The sequence below is a fragment of the Narcine bancroftii genome, chromosome 4 (genome assembly GCF_036971445.1).
Source record: "Narcine bancroftii isolate sNarBan1 chromosome 4, sNarBan1.hap1, whole genome shotgun sequence".
Taxonomy (NCBI): domain Eukaryota; kingdom Metazoa; phylum Chordata; class Chondrichthyes; order Torpediniformes; family Narcinidae; genus Narcine; species Narcine bancroftii.
The window spans coordinates 278958099-278971556 of NC_091472.1; the positions used below are offsets into that span (position 1 = coordinate 278958099).

Genomic DNA, 13458 nt, shown 5'->3' on the forward strand with positions numbered 1-13458 from the left:
AAAAGGGCATCAATCGGACCAGTGCCCAAAAAGAGTAGAGTGAGATGCCTCAATAACTATCAGCCAGGAGCACTCACATCTTCTGTGATGAAGTGTTTTGAGAGATTGCTAAAAGCCAAAATTAAGGTACCCAAATAAAGATCTAGACACATTGCAATTTATCTACAGCCATAATCGTTCCACAGCGGATGCAAACTCATGGGCTCTCCACTCAGCTCTGGATCACCAAGACACCAGGCTGCTTTTCATCAATTATAGCTCAACTTTCAACACCATCATACTCTCAGTACTGGTCAGCAAGCTTCAAAACCTAAGCCTCTATACCGCCCTCTGCAACTCGATCCTTTGTAACAGTACCGATTTACCACAGCTTACAATCAAATAAAGAATGCACTCACTGGCTTCTTTCAGCACACCATGAAGCTGACTTTCTTTATTATTCACTAGATACAACATTGCATTCTCCAACTCCCCAAACAGCACCCAGCTAAACCCCTTTCTGACCTTCTCATTGGCTCTCCACCACATGGGTGATCCTGATGCTCTCCCTCTCCTCCTCCTGTGTCTGACATCTATCACCCATATACTGACCCATGCATATGCGTTATTACTCCCACTTGTCACTTCGCTTATGTCATCAGCGACAACTGGCTCAGCTCCCAACAGTATGCAACCACAACAGCAATTCCCTTCAGCCTTCGAACCATGCAAGGAGGTGACTAATTGTAACTTTCCCATTTTGTAATGGTCCAGAGGGCTAATTTTTCAGCCCGACCTGTTATGATAGTGCAAGACAGGTGATGCACAGTCCGACTGATAAGGGTGCAACTGGTCCTCTGACTCTGGCTCAGATGCAGAACGTGAACCATCAATATACTCTGGCTTTAACATATCGATGGAAACCATGTCAGTCTTTAAATTCCTGTCGAAGACAAAAGCCTTCGGGGGCTTTGTAAGATCTGAAAACGACCATCATAAATGGGCTGAAGTGGTTTGCAAACAGCATTATGCCGCAGGAACACAAGCACAGCATTGTAAATCATTTAACACATAGACTGTAGGTGACGCCTGCCGCATAGGAGTAGGTTGGAGTAATCTCATGTTTTCCTGAAGACAATCAATATAACCTGCTGGATCATAGAGCATTGTGCTTGGACTTGGATTCACAAACTCACCTGGCAAGGTTAACATAGTGCCATATATTAGCTCTGCTGCCAAACATCCAAGATCTTCCTTATCAGCTGTACACAGTCCAAGGAGAACAATGGGCAAATGTTCACTCCACATAGATGCATAACCACCTGATGATAATGCTGCCTTTAATTGTCGATAGAAATGCTCAATAAAGCCGTTGGCCTGTGGATGATAAGCCATAGTGCAAATACGAGTAGTACCCAGAGCTCGGAACAATGCCGACTCGGACTGAGCCCCTCGATTCGTTGTCCTAGTGACCAGAACACCAAGATGGAATTCAACGATCCATGAAAGCCCAGTGATCATTTCCACAAAGATGTCAGTAATAGGAATGACCTCCAGCCACCTGGTAGTTCGATCTTCACATGTCAGCAGGTAAGTATATCCCCGAGATGGTGGAAATGGGCCTACCAATCTAGGTGCACATTCTGGAAATGGGAATCTGGAAAATCAAAATCCCCAGCTTGCATTTTATGTGTCTGGAGACTTTTGGAGTATTGAAAAGCAGGTCCTTGCCCATAATCCAACATCCCGTTTAACATGAGGGCAAGTAAAACACTCCATAACTAATTTGAATTATGCTCTTTTACCAGGATTCAATAGATGGTGAAGAGACTCAAAAATATCCTGCTTCATAGCCACCAGAACAAAAGGCCTCAGACTTCCTGTGGAAAAATCGCAGACTAACTGTTCACTTGATTCATCCAGGGTCACATCTTGAAGATGGAGACTAGAGTTGATCCGGCAATACTGGATGAGATTGGGTTCATGTGCTGTGCATGAGCCATGGCGATGAAATCGATGGCAGTAGTTGTATGCAAGACATCAATGTCGCGTCTAGACAGGTCATTGGCCATGGAATTCATTTTTCCTTGGATATGCCGCATGTCTGATAAAAATTATAAGATGAAGTCCAAGTGCTGAATCTCTCTGGGCAAGTAGGGATGTGTGTTTTTACTTGCTGTATGCATAAGAGGCTGGTGGTCTGTATAAACTTTAAAAGGATGACCTTCCAATCAACATTCAGGTGCCCTGCCATTCGGCACAGGGGATCATGTCTCTCCACCCATCACAATCTCTGACCCTCCGAATCATAGTTGTTGCCTCTTCTCCTTCAGTGAAGGCTCCTTGAGCTGAGACTATAGTCAATGTTGAGTTCATGATTACACAAGGGAAAAATACTGAAGTGGTTTCTCCTTGCCTTCTTCAGTTGCAGTGTCCATACTGGATGGGTAACCCTGGCCATTGATCAGCAGATTCATCTGCCCAGCATTTTTAGTTTTACAACCATAAATTCCAATTTGGAGCATCTGCTTGTAAAAATGATCCATCATTTGCAATCCATGGCTTCATATGACCCTGATTAACAGGTACCTTGCCCATGGGTGGCCTGTACTATTGGTCTGAAGGAGCACCTTACACCTTTTGCTGAGTAATTGTGCAGGACTGACATTGACTCCAATAAACAGCAGAAATGTTTCACTACAAGACAGACCCTGCGGCCTTCTTGTCAATCCAATCATGAAGAAGGCTCACGTCATATGGAATTTGAGGAGATTTAATATGTCACCAAAGACTCTTGCAAGGTGTACAGTGGAGAGCATTCTGACTGGTTGCATTACTGTCTGGCATGGAGGTGCCAGTGCACGGGACAGAAAAAGGCCTCATATAGTTGTGAGCTCAGCCAACGCCATCATGGGCATTAATCTTCACTCCATTAAGAACATCTACATGAGCCGTTGTTTCAAGAAAGCATCCTCTATCATCAAGAACCTTTACCATCCAGGCCATCTCACTGCTACCATCAGGAAGGAGACACAGGAGTCGAAAGACAAACACCCAGCGACACAAAAACACCTGCTTTCCCTCCACCATCAAATTTCACACAGAATGCACACTGAACCTCACTTTTTCTCTTCCTTTTAATTTTTTTAATTTAATTTATAGAAATCTTTGTATCTATGATATGTTGCTGCAAAACAACACATCTTATGACATGTTCATGACAATAAATTATTTTTCTTATTCCTTGGTTTAATCATTTTGATTTCCTAGACATGGGACCATTTAACAACCATCAAAGTCATGGCAAATTTGTTCTCCATGAGAGCTATTCACATTGAATTATGCTAATTATCCTAAGTCATTCCTTGTGATCTTCAAATTGCAATGACCAAAAGAAAAATAACATCTTTATTGTATTTCTCCAAGTTTAACCAAACTCTCCCTAACCAGAGGAGAAGATGAATTTTGAATTATTTTAACATTCTTCAGAAATGTTTCAGCAATCAGATTTAGATGTGTATCGATTGGATTTCATTAGCTGCATGCTGAACAGAAGATGACTGCACAGATATTTTTATTACTACTGAAAGAGTAAAATTATTAAAAATGTGTCAAAAATGATTAAATTCAAGCTACATCTCAAATAATTCAAATTATTATTTTTTTTATTTTATAAGGGCACGAGATGAGAAGACATTTTTTTCCCTTGGTGACTTTTTCAGATTTGTAGTTCGGGGAAATTATGCTGCTTTTCATCAGTCTATCAACAAAGTGTCACCTTAATTCCCCCTTAATTACTGTATCTGTCATGTTCAATATCAATAATTACTTCTTTATAGGCCAGTCAGTAATAAGGGCTAATAAAGAGATCATTAGTGCAGTTGCACTGCCTCAGCATTTCCCAACACTTTCTCTAAATCTTCTAATTCTTCTGTTATTATTTATTATTTATTATTTTAAGTGCAGCAAAATTGAAGCCATAATAAATGATATTACTTAAAAATAAGACTATCCACAACATGAAATGGCAATCCCTTTTACTGCTCTTTGAAAACAGTCATTTAGAATATTTTTTCCATCCTTCTTTTCTCCAGTTCCATAGAAACTGATCAAAATCTTCTTCTCAGCTCTTGCACCAGTTCCTGATGAGACAGCATTGGGTGCCTGGTTCCAAAATATTCTAATTATAATGGTCATTAAAATAAACTCTGACCTTTGAACCAGTTGAACAACAAAGAGGGAATTTCCGTAATGGAGTCTCAGTTTTTTACATGTCAGTGTGAATAAACCCAACCTATCCAACTCTCCTTATTAGTAAAGCCCTTTATTCCGGTCAATATTCTGCTGTATCACTTGTCATATATTCTATTCAATGGAAAACGGGATGTGTTCAAGGCTACTACATGATTTTGGCACCCTAATATGACTTAAGAAACCTTAACTATTAGGATTTGATTATTACCAGGTCATCAACAGAAATAAGGAATAATTCTCAAAGCAGAGCTGCAAAGCATACAGGGCTGATGGGTTAATTGGATGAAATTAGGTTGTATGGGTTTCATATGCTAGAAGGACCTTCTACCAGGTTATATTGTCGAAATTAAATTAAAGGTCACTTCTTAAGTTCCCATTTTTTATTATTGTATGCAGGAAATTTTGCTTTTACTTGTCTAACAGCAGTTTTCTATTCTTCTATGACTTTTTAACAATGATTAAAAATTTATAACCATGTCCAATGTGTGTGAAATAAAGAAATCAATTACAAAAAATAATAAAATTGTACTGATTGTAGCAGAAACAAAATTATTATGAAAATATTAATCAAATCAAATTGTGAAATGGTTATTGTTCTTTTAATGATCTCTTAACAACTCCCTACTAATAATGCCTCATTAATCTGGTCTTTCCTACATTGACTCTTGTAGTTAGCCCTCAGATTCAATAATGAGTACAGCAAGGCACTTCTGCAAATGTTTGCAACATTTCTTGAAATATTTGTGCTTCATTTTACATTTATTTTGTTTTTGAAGCTGGCAATGAAAAACACCTGGCTGTGAATTGAGAGCTTTCCAATTTATTTCCTAGTGCCAGGATCAATACCTAGATCAGGTCATCACAGCTGGTGCAGTGCCAACCTCTTGTTAATCTGTCCGAACAGGTTGCTTCAATTATAACTGCAAAGCATCGGAGAAGTACTATTCCTCACACCAAATAACTTTATGCTGTCTTGTGAAGAATGTCATTTTAGTTCCAAATATCAACCATTTAAGGGGATTTTACATCAAGCATCATTTAGAAATTTTACCAAGGCTTGGAATTTTTTCATAGTTCGCAGCTAATTGACAAAAGTTATCTTGTCAATGGATTTTGATGCCAGAATTCAAAGTATATTTAGGTGACCCTCTGTATAATCTGATTTACTTTTCACAGCTTTTTGTAGCAATTTTCTTTTCTCCAGTAAAGCTGGAGAGGTCTTTCATTAACTATCTTGTAATATGCCAGCTTTGGTAATCGTGCAGTGCCTAATTACCATAACCCTGTGGAGAAATGCAACTGACTTTATTTAGCCAGACAACTTCTAAAGATTCTACCCAGGGTGGTAATCAAGGTGACAACAGCACCCAGCTGTTCCTTAAATCATGTAGTGGTGCTCAGGCCAATTGCAGCATTCCTATTAATATCTGGCTGAAATCAATACATCAGTATGCATCGAGGATCTAATCTAAGACCTTCCAAATCAATTTAGTTACTTTTGGAAGAATATATTCTAATGAAAACATCTCATGAGGTTTTTAAAAACAATAATACAGCTAACTATCAGTTTAAATTACTAAATTAATCTACTGTTTTGTTGCATCAGAAGATTATCTCATCTCCACACAGATTATCTCAGCTCCAGTATTCACTGGACTCTAAAGGTGTTTTCATTATAATCAATAAGGATGTATAGTCAATTCAACCATGATTCCAAATGCCAAAGTTTGATGGCTTGGAATAAATATGGCATTTCCCAAATTATAATACAAGGATCACCCAGACCTTTTAAGAGCACATTAGCAGGACTCACCTTCTAATAGTGGTTGAACTCCAAAGAATTAAGTCAAATGTTATTTCCACCGATCTTGAGCAAACCAGAATGCATTGCAGTTATATTCATCTGTCTCCCTCAGATGTTAATAATCAGTGGTACAGCCTTGCTTAAGGTCTTCAAATGATCTCATGAGAATAAATGCCATATTTCAACTTGTCAAGTATTCCAATATTGATTTATAAGAATATTTTAGATGTTCAGAAATCCCTTGAGGATGAGGAGAAGAAAGGCATGTGCATGCTCTGCCTGAGATGATGTGGTTTTCTTCTGAATGCTTCAGTTTCTTCCCACATCCCTAAAATATGTAGGTTAAACAAGAACTCTGTAAATGCTGGAGAATTGGAACAATATGCAAAAGCGCTAGAGGAACTCAGCAGGTCATGCAGCATTCGTGGAGGGCAGGTACATTCAGTGGCCAACTCTAGCTTGCGATGCCAATGAGATTGCTGGTAAGAATGGGGCCTCCTCATGCGGACTGCGGGCATCGCCGTGTTGAGAGCCAGCATCATAGGTGGCCTCCGCGATAACGAGTCACGACCCCACTGCTGCTGCCGTTGCGATTGGACACCTGAGGTGCCCCTACTGCGGCCAGCTGAGGTACCCCAGATGACTCTGGCTAAGGAGGCGACTTGCTTGGCATGCGGAAAGAAAGGGCATTACCAGCATGTCTGCAAGTTATTCAAATCCTCCCGAGTGAGCACTGTGTCGCTGACCTCACATCCAGCGCTGAACGGCTCGACCACATGTGCAAACCAGGCGTTGCCATCTTACCCAGCATCTCCTCCACCTTCCTGGGTGACATCATCTCCACCTTCTGACTCCCAGTTGACGTCAGTTCCTCCTTCTTCCTCCGATGCAACGTGGTCAACATGGAGGCCACCATCTTACTGGTCAGGCCTCCCCTCCAACAGCGACAACAACGACCTGATCCTGGCTTTCGTGACCATGAACCAGTGCAGACCTTATCCAATCACTCACTCAATGATGGAGATTGAGATGGAAGGGGAAATAGTTAGATCTAAAACTAATATATTATGCTTAAACAGGGGTGACCTCCATAGGATGAGGGAGGAATTGGGCAGAGTGGACTGGGAGCACAGGCTAATTGATGAAACAGTTGAGGAACAGTGGAAGATTTTCAAAGAAATATTTTATAATGCTCAACAAAAATATATTCCGGTCAGGAAAAAGGGCAACAAGGGAGGGAAAAGTCAACCGTGGTTAACGAAGGAAATAAAGGAGAGTATAAAATTGAAGGCGCAGGTGTACAAAGCTGCAAAGAGCAGTGGGAAACTGAAAGATTGGGAAAACTTTGAGAGACAACAAGGGGTTACAAAGCGGGTAATAAGAAATGGGAACAAGGATTATGAAAGTAAATTGGCACAAAATATAAAAACAGAAAGCAAAAAATTTTATAAATATATAAAATGGAAGAGGGTGGCCAGAGTTAACATAGGACCCTTGGAGGATGAGAAAGAAAAACCCCTACGTCGACAGCCTTGCCCACCCCCCGCCTCAAGACACCCGACCAGCAATGGAGCTGACCAGTACACCCCCGGTGGAGCTGCGCAGGTCAGAGAGGCAGAGGAAGCCACCTGACTGGTTGAACCTCTAGGACTGGGTCTTGTTTTTTTTTAAAGAGGGGATGAATGTATATGTATATATGTATATACTGCTGCTGCTCTGTACATAAGTGGCTGGCTCACCCACTGATGACTCGACCCTATGTGTCCCCTCCCCCTGTGACCTGGCCATAAAGGTTGATCTCCCTGCCCCGTTCCATTTATTCGAGCACATGGAGTTGGGCCAGCCGAAATCTAATGTGTATTAAACCCTGTTCCTCACTCAGTCTTTAGAGTCATTGATAGTGTGTATCAAATAGCAAGCGGTATTCTTGATGCTGGAGTCTCAACATGTTGGATAATAGAAGAACAGAAATTCAATCACCCATTTACTAATCTTCCAATCATGCCAGGCATCCAGCCAGATGATAAGAACTTTCTGGAAATACTGTCAACTTTTCAGATGATAACCATTCATCAAAAAAAGTTATAAATAACTACTGTACAATAAATAAGGCAACCTTTGTGATTCTGTGGAGGATATTTCAGTTGATTCCACCTCCACTTCTACCATTTAGACCTTCTTGCCTGCCACTCTTTCTTTTAACTCCCTCATACACTTTCTCACAACTGCAAACTTGTTTTATTTTTAACTTTTACTATTTTTTTTTTTTAATTTTTTATTTTTCACACCATAAATCACAATAGCCATGATATACACTTTTTCTTTTCCACACATTTACAGTGACTTTTTCTCCCTCCCCCCTCCCTCCTCCCAGGCCACCCCCCCACCCCCCCCCCCCTCTCATCCATTTTAGGTATACAATCTAGGTTGCATTAATTCAGTTAGACAATGTTGTCATTCAACAAAAATACACCAGAAATTCTACTGAGTCCATTCTTTTACTATTTCTGATACTAAGGCACAGGTATGTGAACTCTGAATTTCTTTCCATCGATAGAGTCTAAGTTGCTGTATTTTGTTCAGTAGTATGTTGGTGTGCTGTTGTTTACTAAGACACAGGCAGAATATTTGTTGCAATTTATGTGTATGCATCTGGATCACTGTGGAGAGTGGAAAGAAATTTTACGTGGATAATCTGGCATTTATTAATTTTGTATACTGGTATAAAAATTGTAATATTGAAAATAATATAAATTGGAATTTATATTCATGAAAATAATCCAAAGACTTGATGGGCTGGTATTTGCAGTGAAAAATAATCAAGGATGCCACTGGGGATGAGCCATCAGTCCACTTTTATGTACCTGAGCTATTCCACCCTTATTGTGTTGTTGAACTGACTGATACAGTGTTCTTCTTTAACATATAGCTCTGCTTTTGAAAGAAATACCAAACTAAATATTCAAGAAAATTTATCACATGCTGATGACAGGTGTGTGTGTGTGTGTGTGTGTGTGTGTGTGTGTGTGTGTGTGTGTGTGTGTGTGTGTGTGTGTGTGTGTGTGTGTGTGTGTGTGTGTGTGTGTGTGTAAAAAACACATGGACAGCAAAGATGCTCTTTATCGACTACACTTAGGCATTTAACACCATCAGCCCCTCAAAAGTGAGCGGCAAACTCCAAGTCCTGGGAGTTAACACCCCATTGTGTAATTGGATCATGGATTTCCTCACCTTCAGACCACAATCAGCGAATATTGGTTAAGAACTTCACCTCCACAATCTCCATCACTACCAGAGCACCATGGGGCTGAGTTCTTGACCCTCTGCTCTATTCACTTTACACCTACAATGCATAGTTCAGTATGACAATACGGCATCTAAAAATTTACCAACGAAACCATGGTAGTGGGTTGTATAAAGGAAGGGGACGAGTCAGTATATAGGAGGGAAATTGAAAACTTGGCCTAATGGTGCACCAACAACAACCTTGCACTCAATGTAACCAAAACTAAGGAGCTGATTGTTGATTTCAGGAAGGGAAACCCAGGGGTTTACAATCTAGTGATCATTGTGGGAATCAGAGGTGGAGAGGGTGAGCATATTTAAGTTCTTGAGAGTCACTATCTCGAAGGATCTTTCCTGGACCTAACACACCAATGACATCATGAAGAAAGCACGTCAGCACCTCTACTTTCTCAGGAGTGTGTGTAGATTTGGTGTGACACCAAAAACCCTGGCAAATTTCAACAGAGGTGTGGTGAAGAGTGCGCTGACTAGCTGCATTACGGTCTGGAATAGGAACATCAGTACTCCTGAGTGTAAAGCCTAGTGAATACAGCCCAGAAAATCACAGGCAAAACCTTTCCCACTATTGAGAACATCTACAGGGAACACTGCCAGCAATCATCAGACCCACACCACCCAGCACACACTCTGTTCTCACTGCTGCCATCTGGAAAAAGGTATGGCTGCCACAAGACTCACACCACTAGGTTCAGGATCAGCTGCTATCCCTCCATCATCAGACTCCTCAATGACAAACTCAATCAGAGACTCATTTAAGGACTTATTTGCACACTTTATTGATTTTCTTTTGTTCTCTCTGTATTGTACAGTCAGCTTGTTTATGTTTATTATCTGTTTACAGTTCTTTTATTTGTTTACATGTTTACACTGTGTTCAGTTTATCTTTGCACTACCAGTTAGTGGTAATTCTGCCCCAGCCACAGGATGAAGGAATCTTAGGGTTGTATGTGATATCATATCTGTGTGTGTGTATCCTATATCTAAATATATATATATATATATATATATATATATGCATGTATATATGCAGACACATATGTAATAATGGTCATTATTTTAATTAACTTGAATTAAACTATATTTATGTAGTTTCACATGAGTAGACAGAGCCAATTGCTATGAAGACCGAGTCTCTGCTGTGGGGACGATGCCTCCAGTTTTTAGCGTTGCTCGTTGGAGGTGGGGACATCGTAGCATGTTCTGCAGAAGGTGTGCCGTGATGTCTGGAGCAGTGGTGTCTCGTGTCTGGTATGGGGTCTTGGAGGTTGCACCGTCTTGGATCACGGACTTCTGTAGCAGATGGTGTTGAGGCTTTCGGGCTCCTATGGATTGTGAACTGTGTGGTAACTTCTTCATTTAGCTGTCAAACTTTTAAAATCTAGAGTCTAGTCAATTACTGCAAACCTGCAAAAGCAGCAGCCCACAGTGGCCTCTCTGTACCTGGTGGCGGTTTCTTGACTCAACCTATCAGACTTTCAATATCCAGAGTCTATTATATTGTAGCAAGTTTCTACAGTGTCTATGGTCTCAATTTTGTAAATTGTTGTTTTGTTACCCTGTTTTTTATTCACTTCATGTTGCTTTGTCTTGCGTAGAAATAGTGTCATCTCGTGTTGTCTCATGCTGTTTTTGTGTAGTTTTTGTCGTTTAAATGTAGCACTGTGGTTTATGGAGGAATGTGGTCTCACTTTTTTTTAAACTGTGTACTGCATTGGTAGTTTGGTTTTAAAATGACATATAGAGGTGAACTTGAAAGTAACACGGCTTCAAGCTGCAGTGTTGATTAATCATTGACTTTGATGTGAAAAGAGGTAAATCTCTTCCAGATACAGATCCAGAAAGTATCCTGTCTGGTTGCATAACCTCTTGCTATGGGAAAGGCTCTGGCCAATTACAGAGCTAATATTGCAGCTCAGACATTCACACAAATCACCCTTCCCTCCATGGATTGTTTCCACATGTCTAACTGCCAGAATATTAAAAGACCAATCCCATCCCAGTCACACTCTCTTCTCTACCCCCCACCCCCCACCACCACCACCACTGAGCAGATGATACACACATTTAAAAAAAAACACACCTCCAGATTCAAGGTCAGTTTCTTCCCGGCAGAATAGTCCCCTTAGTTATAAATTGATGCTCTTCTTCCATTGTATTTAACTGAGCTCTTTCTCTGACACACCATTTTCTGCACTTTTGTTTTTGTTTTGTCCTACCTGTCGAACTCAAGGATTGGCTGACATGAGTGGATAGCATGCAAAGCAAAGTTTTTCCACACTCTCTCAGCACCTGTGATAATAAACAAATCATAGTTCATCTGAACTAATATGAGAAATTAACCCCTGTGTTCTTGATGGTGTCAACTATATGTGATATTTTTTCACATTGGAGAAGGGTTATATTTTATCTGTTCATTTGTTATTTTACTCTAATTAAACTTCAGCATTGTGTACTCCAGACTCAAACGGTTCAATTCACCATTTATCTCTCAATTATCCCATTCATCGCAATATCCATAATGCTATTTCGACAACTGATTAACCACTAAGGAAGAGCAAAACCAAAGGTTTTGCTTAAATATTGCAGTTAGCCAACATTTTACCAGAAATATTAAATCTATCAATTATTAGCTTGCTTTGATATTCCTGCATCAATGCAAATGTACAGAAAGCAAGAAATTCTGGCAAATACCTGAATTCACAAATCTTGGTCATTTAACTTACCTGTCAGTGAAGCAACTGGTCCTTACAGATCAGCAGTCAAATTCCAAAACCATGTCCAATAAAGTGTATTGTGTAACATATTGTACTTATCAGAATTATTCATGACAGAAAGCAAATTCAAGGTACCTTAAAGTGTTCTTTAGATACTCGAGTGAGATAAAAATCAACCTGGGAATATTATACTTCTGCAAGACCATTTGATTTCATTAAGCAAGGAATACTTTTGTCTTACCCAAAGTAGGGGTTTGGATAAAAATTGCACAGAGATAAATGAATAACAGAAGAGCTTTCAAAGTAGTTAATCCAACTGCATGAATAGTCATTTAAATTAAACAGAATCAATTTTCTGACATTGAACTTCAAAAGTTGGCAGTTACAAGATGTAAAATAATATTATTTCCTTTCAGTATTCAGTCAGAAAAGAAAACAATGTTACTGAAAGGATTACTCATGCTTGACATTTTCTGATTATTTAGTCCCTTTTTCATAAAGTGACATCAGTATCGACCCAAAACAGCTTCTGGGAGGATCACTTTAGTTATGAAATATTATAGAGTTCAAGTTGTTGTCATATTATCTGGTGACTCTATTATTGTTATGGGACTGAGATGTCTATTTCTTGAACTTCATTTTGATTTAAGATTTTGAGCAGAAATCAAGAACATGTGCCAATACATTCAACTGAATCTCTTTCAACGTCAGCTAGCAAAAGGTAGATATTAGAAACAGAATAGGCCAATGAAAAGTAGTAGCTGGGGAAAATTGCATTTTAAATTATTTTTTAAAATTTAGACATTTGGCATGGTAGCAGGCCCTTCCGGCCCTTCAGCCCGTGCCACCCAATTAGCCTACAAACCTGTACATTTCAAAGGATGGGAGGAAACAGGGGCACTCAGGAAAAACATATGCCAATGCAGGAGAATGTACAAACTCCTTAAATACAGTGCCAGATTCAAACCCAAGTCACTGGCGTTGTAATAATGTTGTGCTAACCGCTATGTTAACTGTGCTACCCAGAGGAATCAAGAAAAAAATGGGAATGGGTGAATGAAAGGGGATATTGAAAGAATGTAGAACTGAGGAACAGAAAGCAGGGTTGATAGCGAAGAGGGGAAATATAGGGAAAAGGAGGAATGTGGAGGAAAGAGTGAATGAGAGATAGAGACTGCAGGCTGTGGGGGAGAGGGTAAGCATATATTCTGAGAATAGGTCAGTGAATTGCATGCAACCAACTGGTTGAAATGGTAGAAGAAGCCCTAGGAAAGGACTGTGACAATAATCAGCCAGAAAGGGAGATGGTAGAACTAATACGAGTTTGGGAACACAAGGACGATGATCAAAGTTTGGCTGGAATTAAAGACAATTGATAAAGGATCAAGGTTTTGATTGCCT

At 39.8% G+C, this 13458-nt stretch overlaps 1 protein-coding gene across 4 annotated transcripts in view; it reads right to left on the reverse strand.

The window, feature by feature from the left end:
- The window catches only part of thsd7ba (thrombospondin, type I, domain containing 7Ba), a 1034072-nt gene that overhangs the window by 290262 nt on the left and 730352 nt on the right, over positions 1 to 13458 (reverse strand). The gene's annotated exons all lie outside the window — the stretch shown is intronic.